Below are 11,903 nucleotides of genomic sequence, written 5' to 3' on the forward strand. Positions count from 1 at the left end.
TCTCTCCAACCCTCCCTCCTTCCCCCCTCCCTTTTTTCCTTCCTTCCAAGAAAGTTGTTCAGAGCAGTTCCAACTAAAATACTAATACACTCTCCCTGAGTTCTATAGACATATTTCCCAGTGCCAGTTCTGTAGAGCCTCAGTCCTAACTAAATCATTCAAAGGATTCTGTGAAGATTTCTAGGCCATACTCTTGTATCTCTGCTCTTGAACAGACTTTATAGGCTTGCTCTTCTTACCTGTACCTTCTGGAAGCTGGTATGTAGGTCGATGCAAACAGCCAAATAAGAAGGACCCATTGGGGAAAAAATGAAATTATACACCTAGAGCTAGCCTTGATCATGCTTCCCCCTGACCCCAAGGAAAATATTCTGTCATACAGAAGCTGTCCTTGTTCCTCGAGTACATTCATACCCTTAGCAAAATCTCTAAAGAGACCACAAAGACTAATTTCAAATTAATGTACTAATCAATAAGCATATAATAAATATCTACCTATATACATTAGACTATCTTCAGTGTTGAGTAGAAAATAGAAATAAATATAAGGCACAATTCTTGTATTCTCAGAGCTCACATTGTTTGGCAAAACTTACATTTAAATATTTACAAGAAACAGATAAGCAGGCATGTCATAAATCACATCTAATTTTTCTATAGAAATAATGGTGGAATTAAAGCTTGTGTTGTTGACCAAGGACTTGATGGTAAACCCTTTATAGAATTAACCACGAGCATTACATTGAATTGAGTTTAATAGTACTTCTGTATGGTATAAATGTTCCTAAAAGGTTCATCAAGAGCTCAAACATAGTATAGTCAGTCCAAACAGTGAACAGACAAAAACAAATATGTCCATATCTTAACCCCTGGAACCTATGAATGTGACCTTATTTAGAAAAAAGGGTCTTTGAACATGTAATTAAGTTAATGGTTTTAAAATGAGATTATCCTGGTTTACCCTGATAATCTCATGACAAGTGTCTTTTTAAGAGACAGAGGAAGAGACACAGACACAAAGGAAAAGGTCATGTGAAGACAGAAGCAGATATTTGAATTTTGTAGCCATAAACCAAGGAACCCCTAGAACCATAAGAATTTGGGAGGGGCAAGGGATGTTCTCCACTAGAGCTTTCAGAGGGAGAGTGGCATTGCCAACACCTTGACTTCTGGGTGTAGACTTCTAGTCCGTAACTAGGAAGATAAGTTTCTGTTGTTCTAAACTATTATGTTTCTATTAACTGGTTATGGCAGCCACAAGATACAAATACACATGGTGATTAGTTACATGAGGTCTTTTTTTTTTTTTAATTTTTTTTTGGATGTCTATTTATTTTTGAGAGAGACAGAGACAGAATGTGAGTGGGTTAGGGGCAGAGAGAGAGGGAGACACAGAATCCGAAGCAGGCTCCAGGCTCCGAGCTGTCAGCACCGAGCCCAACGCGGGGCTCGAACTCATGAGCTGTGAGATCATGACCTGAGCCGAAGTCAGACACTCAACCGACTGAGCCACCCAGGCGCCCCTACATGAGATCTTTTTGATGGTCTCATCTTACTTACCATAGTTTCTTGCCTTACCTTTCCTGTAATAAATCAGAAATTAAAGGTAGAGCCATATAGGATTAATTAAATTCAGCAGAGTTTCTACATAGAGTGTGATAGCAGCTTTGAAGAGATGTCTGGGGATGAAAATAAGATTTAGAGACATTTATCCCTGTGTACCTGCTTTGCTCTCACCTTTCCATTTATTCAAAGTTTTAGGTAACACATTAAGGAATTAGGGAATAAGCTTTGGTTCATCTGTTGTCTTCAAACCAAAGTCTGTCTGGCTTCTTGAGGAAAACCCAATTAAAAACTTGTATTGTTTTTCTTACATGTAGCACAGTTCAGAAACAAAATCACAAATCTTTAGAATATCCAAACCAATCCTTTGGGGCACCTTGATCTACTCCAGTGTTACTTGATCGTTTTAGAATCCTTAAAGCTATGCTTGGATTTTATGGCCAAATCATTGTCAAAACTTGATCCTGAATATGCATAATTAAAAGTGTTTGTATTTTAGCCATAAGACTGACTCATTACCAGGTAGTAATTGTTTGTAATCATTAGTCCTCTCAGAGGAAACCTAAGGTATGACTTTGAATTAATGAAATTGATTCCTAAGCAATTCTGGGTACATAGTAGGCACTCAGTAAATATTTGTTCAATGCATGAATTTATTTGGCTAAGAAAGCGTGTGACTTCAGGTAGCCCTCTGATCAGGATGTGGGTAATTAAAATAAATAAATTAAAGCTGAAGATATCTATAGAAAGTCAGAGACGGGCATAAAATAAAGCCCATTGTATTTCTTTATGCAGAAGAAACAGCTGCAAGTCCGTGGAGAGGCTGGAAGAGTGATGCTACCTGGAGTTAAACCAGAGACAGGGTTGGGACTGGAAGGTGCACTCTCTGTCTTGACGGAGCAGCCACTACTCAGCTCGAGCAAATTATCACCATGCAGAAATTTGAGACTAATCTGCCTTTCATTTCATATTTTCAAGAGAAGCCAGAAATATAGATGAGAACACTTGCCATTTTAAAAGTTGGCAATGAACTCACTCTTTTAAAAAACGCTCTGTGGTGGCCAAACAAAACACATCTGCTGGCCAGATAGGCCTAGAGTCTTCCAGTCTGGGTCTGTACTTCTTAGTATCTTTTCCTTTCTTTCCTTCCCTTGGACTTCTCTCTACTTCCTCTTTCTTTCTCTCTCTCCTTTCAGCCTCTTGAATCACTGATTGTCTAGAAACTAGTTTCTGGGATAAAAGTTGTAAAGGGCAGAAAGACTGGAGAATTGTATGTATTCTGAATGTCAGAGCAAGGCTTACTTCTGTTTTCGGTCAGAAAACAGACAGGGAGGCAAATAAATGGGCTTTGGATATCATACATGCTGGGTTTAGTCCATAACCTAACAAATATCTAATCACCGAAACATTATTTAACTTCTTCGGTTCTTAGTTGCACCATCTACAAAAAGGGAATAATTGCACTAATATCCACTGCACCACTCTTGTGAAATCAAATGAGACAATAGTTTTAAATGAACCTTATTGATATAAAGGGCTGTAAAGTTATTAATTGTACAATAAGTACAAAAGTATTAATTGTACAATAAGAGGTTTATTGGTGTGCTGCATGCTTGTTATCGTATGAGAGTTATAACTCACAGAGCACCAGAAATGTGCATAGCCAGAAGTCAAATAGCCATAAATCAAACATGCCATAGTGAATTCTACAAGATAGGGTATAAATTATGTGGTAAAGACTAAAAGTGCTATAAAATTTCAGAGAAGAAGATTGATGACGACTGCAGTAATAAGAGAAAGAGTCTTAGAAGTAGTGAGACTTACACCAGACCTTAAAGGCTACAAAGGATAGTGATAGTGTTACTGGATTGTTTCAGGTGTCAAAACAGATTTAACTTTGGAATTACATTTTTTATGATCTCTGGCCTATGGAAGCACCAAACAGGTTTAGTTATTGGTTTCCCAAACTTTACTCATTCATTCATTCATTCATTCATTCACCTGATCTGGGTTGACATCTCTGTGTGTCAGGTACTTTAATAGGTGCTAGAGATACACTGTCTATGACCTCAGGGAGCTGACCATCAAGATGTTAAGTTTGGGAAATGCTAGGTTAATTGAGATAAAACCTTCTTGGTAGGGCTATTGTATGTAGGTGTGTGTGTATATATATATGTGCATTTAGCTGAAGGATTTCCAGATCTTTCAATATCCTTGAGTCTGGAGATCTAGAGAGTATAGTGTATGGAGACTTCTTTTACAGATTAGCAATAGGAACTATTGTTTAAATTTAGAGATACTGCACCTGAGGGGCGCCTGGGTGGCTCAGTCAGTTAAGCAACCGACTTCGGCTCAGGTCATAATCTCCCAGTTGGTGAGTTTGAGCCCCGCGTTGGGCTCTGTGCTGACAGCTCAGAGCCTGGAGTCTGCTTCAGATTCTGTGTCTTCCTCCCTCTCTGCCCCTCCCCTTCTTGCACTCTGTCTCTTGCAAAAATAAATAAACATTTAGAGATATTGCACCTGACAAATTGGCTAGAGGTTGAAGACAAAATATTATGCATTTCATTTGAAAATGTAAATATTGACTGTTCAAACAAAAATTTCTCTTATGTTTCCTGACTTTGTCAGACACCATATATAATAATGGTAACCAATTTGTGGATTACAGAGATATTGGAGGGTATCTATGGCTCATCTAGTCTCAGTAGTTAGTAGGGCTTGTACATATATATGACCACTGTGATTAAGAAAATATAAAACCATTTAAAGCTGTTCAGTCATGTTGTTATTACATATTTTATCAATGTCTGTCATTTATAGAATGTCTATCATGTAGTTGTGTTCGTATTTTTTTTTATTTTAAGAAAGGATTCTCAGATATACATTATAATACCGACTTACCTTTAAATTTTGACCGTAACTATTTTGCTCTAATGTTTTCTCCTTAAACTGGAACTTCTTCAAAGTTAAGAAAACAATTATATATACCACAGCATTAGAAAGAGTAAAATACTTAGGAATTAATATAGCCAAGAAGGTGAAGGACTCGTGCAATAAAAATGACAAAACATTGCTGAAATAATTAAAGAAGACACAGAAGATTTAATATTGTTACAGTGGTCGTGCTAGCCAAAGTGCTCTGTAGATTTAATGCAACTTCTCTCAAAATCCCAATGACGTTTTTTACAGAAAGAGAAAAATCTCAAGGAACCTAGAATAGCCAAAAAAAGTACTGAAAAAGAACAAAGCTGGAGAACTCATACTTTCTGATTTCAAAGCTTACCACAAGGCTATAGTAATCAAAACAGTGTGGTACTGACAGAAAGACAGACATTTCACTCTGTAAAGTGCATGGAATAGTCGAAACTATTGAGACAGAAAGTGAAGTGATGGTTGCCAGGGGCTGAGGGGACAGGGGAATGAGGAGTTAGTGTTTAATGGCTATTGAATTTCATTTTTTCAATATGAAAAGAGCTCTGGAGATGGGTGGTGGTGATGTTTGCACAACAGTACGAATGTACTGAATATCACTGAGCTGTACACTTAAAAATGGTTATTTAAAATAGTGTACTTATGTTATCTGCATTTTGCCACGATCCAAAAACTGGGGAGAAAAGGTAAAAATGATTTTTCAAAAATTATGGTAGAACATTGACTTCGTAGTTGTTAAAGACTTCAGCCTATACCACTTAAGCTTTCTGTTCTTTCTCACCCTTTACTCTTTACCACTGTTTTTGTTTTGCCTCACTTCAGGGCTTCTGGCACCAAAAAAAGTTAATGTTTGAAGCTCTTGAAAAGCGAGTGCATTTATTTGCAGCCCTTTTATACATAGTGACAGTATTTTACTTCCCCATTGCCATCCCCAGTCTGAACCTGCATTGAAGGGATTTATTACCAACGAACACCTAGTAGTCAGGGCCTCCTCTTTGCCTCGGGACACTCACCACCTGTGAGAGGCTCCCCCAAAGATTACTCAACCTTCTGGGAACCATTTCACTTCTCCTGAAGGTTTGTCACTTTCCACCCCCACCACCTCAATGTATACATGTCAGCTATTCCACCTGGAGTCTACAATAGTTTTCTCATCTAAATTGGCCTTCATTCTAAACAAATCAAAGATGGAAGGGTTACATGAGGGAACCGGATCCTAAAATGTGCACTAATTAGAACGCTTCATATCCAGAAGCACACGACCTCTCCTGTCTCTGACTTCCCCTGAAATAATAACCAGTGACTCAGATCAAGTGTCTCAGGGGCTGACGTTCCTTTTGGTTCATTGGAGGGCTGCATTTAGCTTAGACTAACTCCCCAAAGCCAGGAAATATTCTCTTAACAGATGAAGTGTTCTGTTGACACCAGAAAAAATGCAAAGCATAACGTGGTATCTATTCATCAGCCACCAGAGCACCTAAGGCAAGTGGGTTCTTTACAAAACCTATTTGATGAGAATTGCCTGATCAACCAAAGGAGAGATAAAGTAGGATAAGTGAACATTCCTTAGAAGTATCTCTTGCAGTTCAGCTGATATATAACTGTGTTTCTGAGCTACCCAAAACAAATCAATAACAGTCTTCATTTATTATGTTCTTACAGTTGATCAGGTTCAGAACTGAGCAACTCCATAGTCCTTTTTCTTTTCTGATGCTAGTATGAAATAGCATAAAAGCAACTAACTGGCCAAGATAGAGTGATATATCCCTTTTGCTCCTCTTCTCCCTAGATAAATTGGTGAGAAATTGCATTTTCTTATGTTCAACCTACTTGATAATAAAGATCCAAATCCAAATGTCACACAATATAAATAATAGACTAATTATTTGGCATCCACTATAAACTGAAATATTAGGAAGCATGAGATATGACTGTCATTTCATTTAATGGTCACTTCTTTCTTAGTTTCCTTGGTAATTTAAAGTGTTCACATCATAAGAATGAAGGCATGTAAGAGTTACACTTGTGACCAAGGTAGAATGAAAGAGTCTAGATCTATCCCCTTACCAGAAATTACTGGAAAATTGGACAAAGTGTATTAAACAATGGCTTTAAAGTACCTGGAAGTCAGGTGAGAAAACATAAGAGATACCTGACAGGAAATAAACAAGGTGAGCCCCACCGTTGTCCCAATTTACTGCCAAGAAAGTTTCCAGGCCATAGTGCCATATGTCCAAGCCATGGATGAACTGAAGCTCTCAGTCACTGCTGGTGGTCATATAAAGGGCTCAGTGACTTTGGACAATTTAACAGTTTCTTTAAGAAGTTAAACATATACATACCATGAGATCCAGTCCTTTTACTCTTATTTGCCCAATAGAATGAAAGCATATGTCCTTAGATTTGTATGTGACTACTCATAGCATCTTTATTTGCAATCGCTAAAAAACTGGACACCAACCAAATGTCCATCAAGAGATGAATGGATAACACACTGATAAAATACATACAACAGAATTCTACTCAACAATTAAAAGGAATAATCTGTTGATACTTACAACAGCATGGATAAGTCTCAGAGAAAGAAGCCAGACTAAATACAGTACATACTCCCCTTATATAAAATTCTGGAAAACCCATATTTTTTTATTTAATTTTTTAAATGTGTATTTATTTATTTTTGAGAGAGGGACAGAAGAGAGAGACACAGAATCTGACGCAGGCTCCAGGCTGTGAGTTGTCAGCACAGAGCCCAACACAGTGCTGGAACCCACAAGCCACGAGATCATGACCTGAGCCAAAGTCAGATGCTTAAGCCACTGAGCCACCCAGGCACCCTGAAAATATATAGTAATCTATAGATTACTGATAGAAAGAATATCAGTGGTTGGCTGTGACTGGGGGCAGAGGTGGAGGAGGGGCAGATGACACAGTGACACAAGGAATATTTTGGAGATGATGAATATGTTCATTGTTTTTCCTGGGGCAGTGGTGTCACAGGTGTATGCATATGTCAAAAGTAGCCAAAAATATTGTACACTTTTAATATGTGAAGTTTATTGTGTGTCACTTTAAAGTATGTTTTAAATGTTTGCTATTGTGGTAAAAGATACACGATGGAAAATTTACCATTTTGATCATTTTTAACTGTACAGTTCACTGACATTAAGTACATTCATGTTGTTTGTCGCAACCATCACCAGAATTTTTTTCATCTTCCAACTCTGGACACATTATTATGTGTCACTCATATCTCAATAAAGATGCTGGGGGGGAGAAGAGGAGCAGGAGAAGGAGAAGCCACCACAAAGTGACAATTTTTTTTTAGCTAGAGGGGCTCCTGGATGGCTCAGTTATTTGAGCCTCCAACTTCAGCTCAGATCATGATCTCACAGTTGGTGAGTTCCAACCCCACATAAGGCTCACTGCTGTCAGCCTGTTAGCCTGCAGCCTGCTTCGGATCCTCTGTCCCCCTCTCTGTGCTCTTCCCCAGCTTGTGCTCGCCCCAAAATAAATAAATAGCAAATAGTTTATGAGACACTAGCCTAATTATTTGTCATGTATAACGGCAGATTGCACCTCAGGGCCTTGGGCAAAGCCTCCTGTGCATCTGACATCCTCTAGTCCTCACAAGAATCCTGTGAGGTGTAAACAGTGTTACAATACCTATTTTACACATGAATGGACCCAGGAATTCTTTTTGGGGAGAAGAATGAATGAAGTTACTTTTCTAAGTTTGTTTAGCCAGGAAACCGGTGAAGCCGTTTCAAAGCCAGGCAGTCCCTTGCTATCTCAGCTCCCTGTGTCCGTGGCTCATTTTTCAATGATGACAAAATAGGTGCACTAATGATTTTACTTCATTGTGAGGACTGAGAAGGAAACAAAAGTATCTAAAAATCTAAACCAGCCCGTGTTCTTTCTCATCATTCATTTTCACCTAATAAGTTTCAGGATGTGTAGGTGTCAAGCCCTGCTCCAGAAACTGGGATACAAGTACAAACATGGCCCCTGTGAAGTCTCATGGAGTCCATGAATTGTAGCAATTCTGGGATACATGTAACCGTGCAAAGGCACACAATTTACAGTAGCTATTTTGACAGGCAGCTGGAGCAGGGGTTGGGGTCTAAGCAGGGGAGTCACTTCAGAAAATCTTCATGGACTACTGTACATTTAATCCATGTCTTGAAATGTTGTTCCTTTTTTTCTAGATAAACAAAGGTGGGAGACAGGGAAAGAAGTTTGCAAGTTACAGAAATGAAAAATATGAAGGCAAGAAGATGTTCTGAAAGAGCAGATGTTTTCAAAGGTAGAAGCCACAGGGGAATTAACTTTTAAGATGATTTGTTGTAAGGAAAATCATCAGTATTTGAGTTGGAAATTTCTGGAATGTGCAAAGTGTTCATTATGAGCTCATCAGGCTATGGTAATTTCCAGAAATAATTAAAACTGAAACACGTTGTGCTTTGTGGCCAAGAGGTAACAAAAATAGATGAACTTGAGGAGGCTCTCTGTGATATACACTTCAGGTCACGATGTGTGACCTAGGATTGCTAAGTGCATGGTATCTCTAAGTGCTATATCAGTAGGATGAAAACACTTGGAGTCAGGACTAGATTTTACATGGCAACAAGACTGCCTCAAAGCTATTTTAACAAATGAACTGATGTTCATTAAACATGCTTTACAAACTTTAGACTTTCATGAAAATGCCACAAAACCGGTTTTCAAAATCCCAATTTCTCTTTATTTAAGGAAATGGAGCACTTGAAATGCCAAAACTTTTACTGATCAGTTTCCTCTTCCGGAGTCCTATTCTTATGAAATCACTGCCTTGCTTTTGTTGGAAAATTTTAGGTTTGTATTTTTTAGTACCATATAAACAGGGGTTTCTCAGTTATCTTCTCAAATGATTGCTGTTTTTGTTTTTATAGATTATTGACCCAATTTGTAAACATTACGTTAACTTTAGAGAGACCTCCAAAGACAGTTTTTTTTTTTAAGGCCAGAATTTCCTCAAGATTTTGAGGTTTCACTTTGTGTTTATTATGACTACCTCTGAGACTGATAGGAGTCTGAGAACATGGGTAACGTTATTACAAAATGTCCCACTGAACTTATTTCAAGAACATTACTATCTGTGAGGGCTAATACCCAAGGCTGATGCTATCATGTTGTTAAGTTTGAAGCATGGTGGGGGGGGGGGGGGGGGAGGTAAAAGGAAGCATTTAATGGAATAAAAGCAATGAAACAAAACACCAATTGATTTCTCTGTGTTCTTGCGTAAAACGGAATGAGGTTGAAGACAAATTATCAAAATAAAAATAATATGTCCCCAGAACTGAATTTATCAGAATGTCCAGGATGGCAAGGATTTACAGAGCACTTTAAGTCCGAGGCCACACAAATGTGGTAAGTAGTTTTGCCACACACTTCCCCCTCCCTCCCTTTTTTTTTTTTTTTTTAAGGAGGGTGGGAGCAGGGCAGTTCTTGTTCTGTTCAGCTTCAGTTTAGTAAAGAAGAAAGAAAATAGTAGTAATAAATGGGCCCCTATCTAAATAGTAACAACTTCCTGGGAAAGTTACAATATTCTTTGGAAATTCAGTTGCAGCCTATCATGGGAATATATGATTATATAGAGACATAGAAGGTATGTGGTACATGGAAAAGTAGCAGTGGAGGAATCAGTTATATTTTGGCTGCTTGAGGTACTATCCTTCCTCTCTGAATTTTACTTTTCTCTTCTGTGAAACTAGAATAATAATACCTCCTTTTCAAAGTTATCATGAAGATATGCTTGGCCTACATTAGGTGCTCAATGATTGGTGGCTATTATGACTATTATTTTTGTTGTTGTCATTATTATTTTTATTACTAGTATAATCGTATTTGGAAAATGAAATAGAGAAATTTAGAGTTCATCTGAGATTATGGTATCTTTTGGACCAATACTACCCTGGAAGCAAAATATTTTGGTTTCCATAACAGGGGGACAGTATAATGATTAGATTTGTCACCAAAATAGAAGTTAAAAATTAATGCCAGCACTGTGCATTTACTTTAACCAACGACAACATCCTTTTTAAAATTTAACGGTGGTTGTCCTATTCAATTTAGAAACTACCATTGGCTGCAAACTTTTTGAGTGTAACTTTACCCAGCATTTTAGGTTAAAATTGTTGTAAAACTATTACTTCAAGATGGCTACCAGCACTGCCCCATGCCAGCCACCAGCAGCCAAGGGAGTCCAGCACCCCCAGGGATCTTTGCCTGAGGCCCCAAGTCCTCCTGCACTTTTACTAATTACAACTTGGGATATAGTAGATACTGTAATGTTTTGTTTATATTAATTAATACAGCAATAGGTATGGGTAGGGAAACTTCTAAATCAGTAAAGAATGCTTGCTATAAGACTATTCCGTTTCCAGGGCACCTGGGTGGCTCCATCCGTTAAATGTACAACTTCAGCTCAGGTTCAAGCCCTCATGGGGCTCTGTGCTGACAACTCAGAGCTTGGAGCCTGCTTCCTACTCTGTGTCTCCCGCTCTCTCTGCCCCTCCCCTGCTCACACTCTTTCTCTCTCTCTCAAAAATAAATAAAACATTAAAAAAATTTTTTAAAGACTATTCCATTTCCTATGGAACATACTTGCACAAAAGGAAAAAAATTGACTTTTCAAGGAAGTGGAAAACTTTTGAGAATATTAAACTATAAATCCCAGGGTGTTTTTAGAAAAGTATCTCTTAGATGTGTGGAGACAAAATTCAGTTTTGCAATTGCTAGTATTATGACGTGTGTTTTAGAACAACTGGCAGATAATTGCAGGATGTTTTTGCGAATCATTTAAATATAAAATGTTGACACTATTTTTCTTAAAGCTGCAGAGCTGATATATGTATAGCCTACTGATAAAATAATACTTTCTGATTGTTTTCTTCTTACAGATTAATTATCTAATCATCACTTAACTATATCTCCCAATTTAAGTGCAATTTTAATTTGAAGTGAACCCTTCAAAAAAAATGAATCCCTAAATATCAAGTGTTTTAAACAAACTAAATTTAAACCCTATATCTAATCTTTCTTTCATTAAAAAAAAAAAGTTTCTAGTCATTTAAGTCAAAATTGGACCTTCCAAATGGAGTTGCTGTGTACCTATTTCCATCCTTAAACCACACATTTGGCTCACAAATCAAGTAATTATGTGTACAAAGGGATCTGGGAAGTGCAATCACTTCACTGGCACATGTAAGTAAAATATGGATGCTCAATTTCCATCGTAATGCATGCAAATGATAGACCCACACACACAGGCATTATAACTGCCCCTACGCACAGCCTGTCACTTTGGCTTTTGAATTTAAAGAGATATCCTATTCCTCTGAGCATGTTGAACAACATTCAGCAGAATT

General features: G+C 37.8%; 1 protein-coding gene across 1 annotated transcript in view; it reads left to right on the forward strand.

Moving 5' to 3' along the window:
* The window catches only part of XRCC4 (X-ray repair cross complementing 4), a 297,500-nt gene extending 285,888 nt beyond the window's left edge, over positions 1-11,612 (forward strand). The window contains exons 10-12 of the transcript XR_003413807.2: positions 8,703-8,800; positions 9,831-9,903; positions 11,595-11,612. The gene's annotated coding sequence lies outside the window, so the exon portion shown is untranslated. The remainder of the gene's footprint in view (positions 1-8,702; positions 8,801-9,830; positions 9,904-11,594) is intronic.
* Positions 11,613-11,903: the final 291 nt, after the last annotated feature.

Source organism: Acinonyx jubatus, chromosome A1, assembly GCF_027475565.1.
Source record: "Acinonyx jubatus isolate Ajub_Pintada_27869175 chromosome A1, VMU_Ajub_asm_v1.0, whole genome shotgun sequence".
NCBI lineage: Eukaryota > Metazoa > Chordata > Mammalia > Carnivora > Felidae > Acinonyx > Acinonyx jubatus.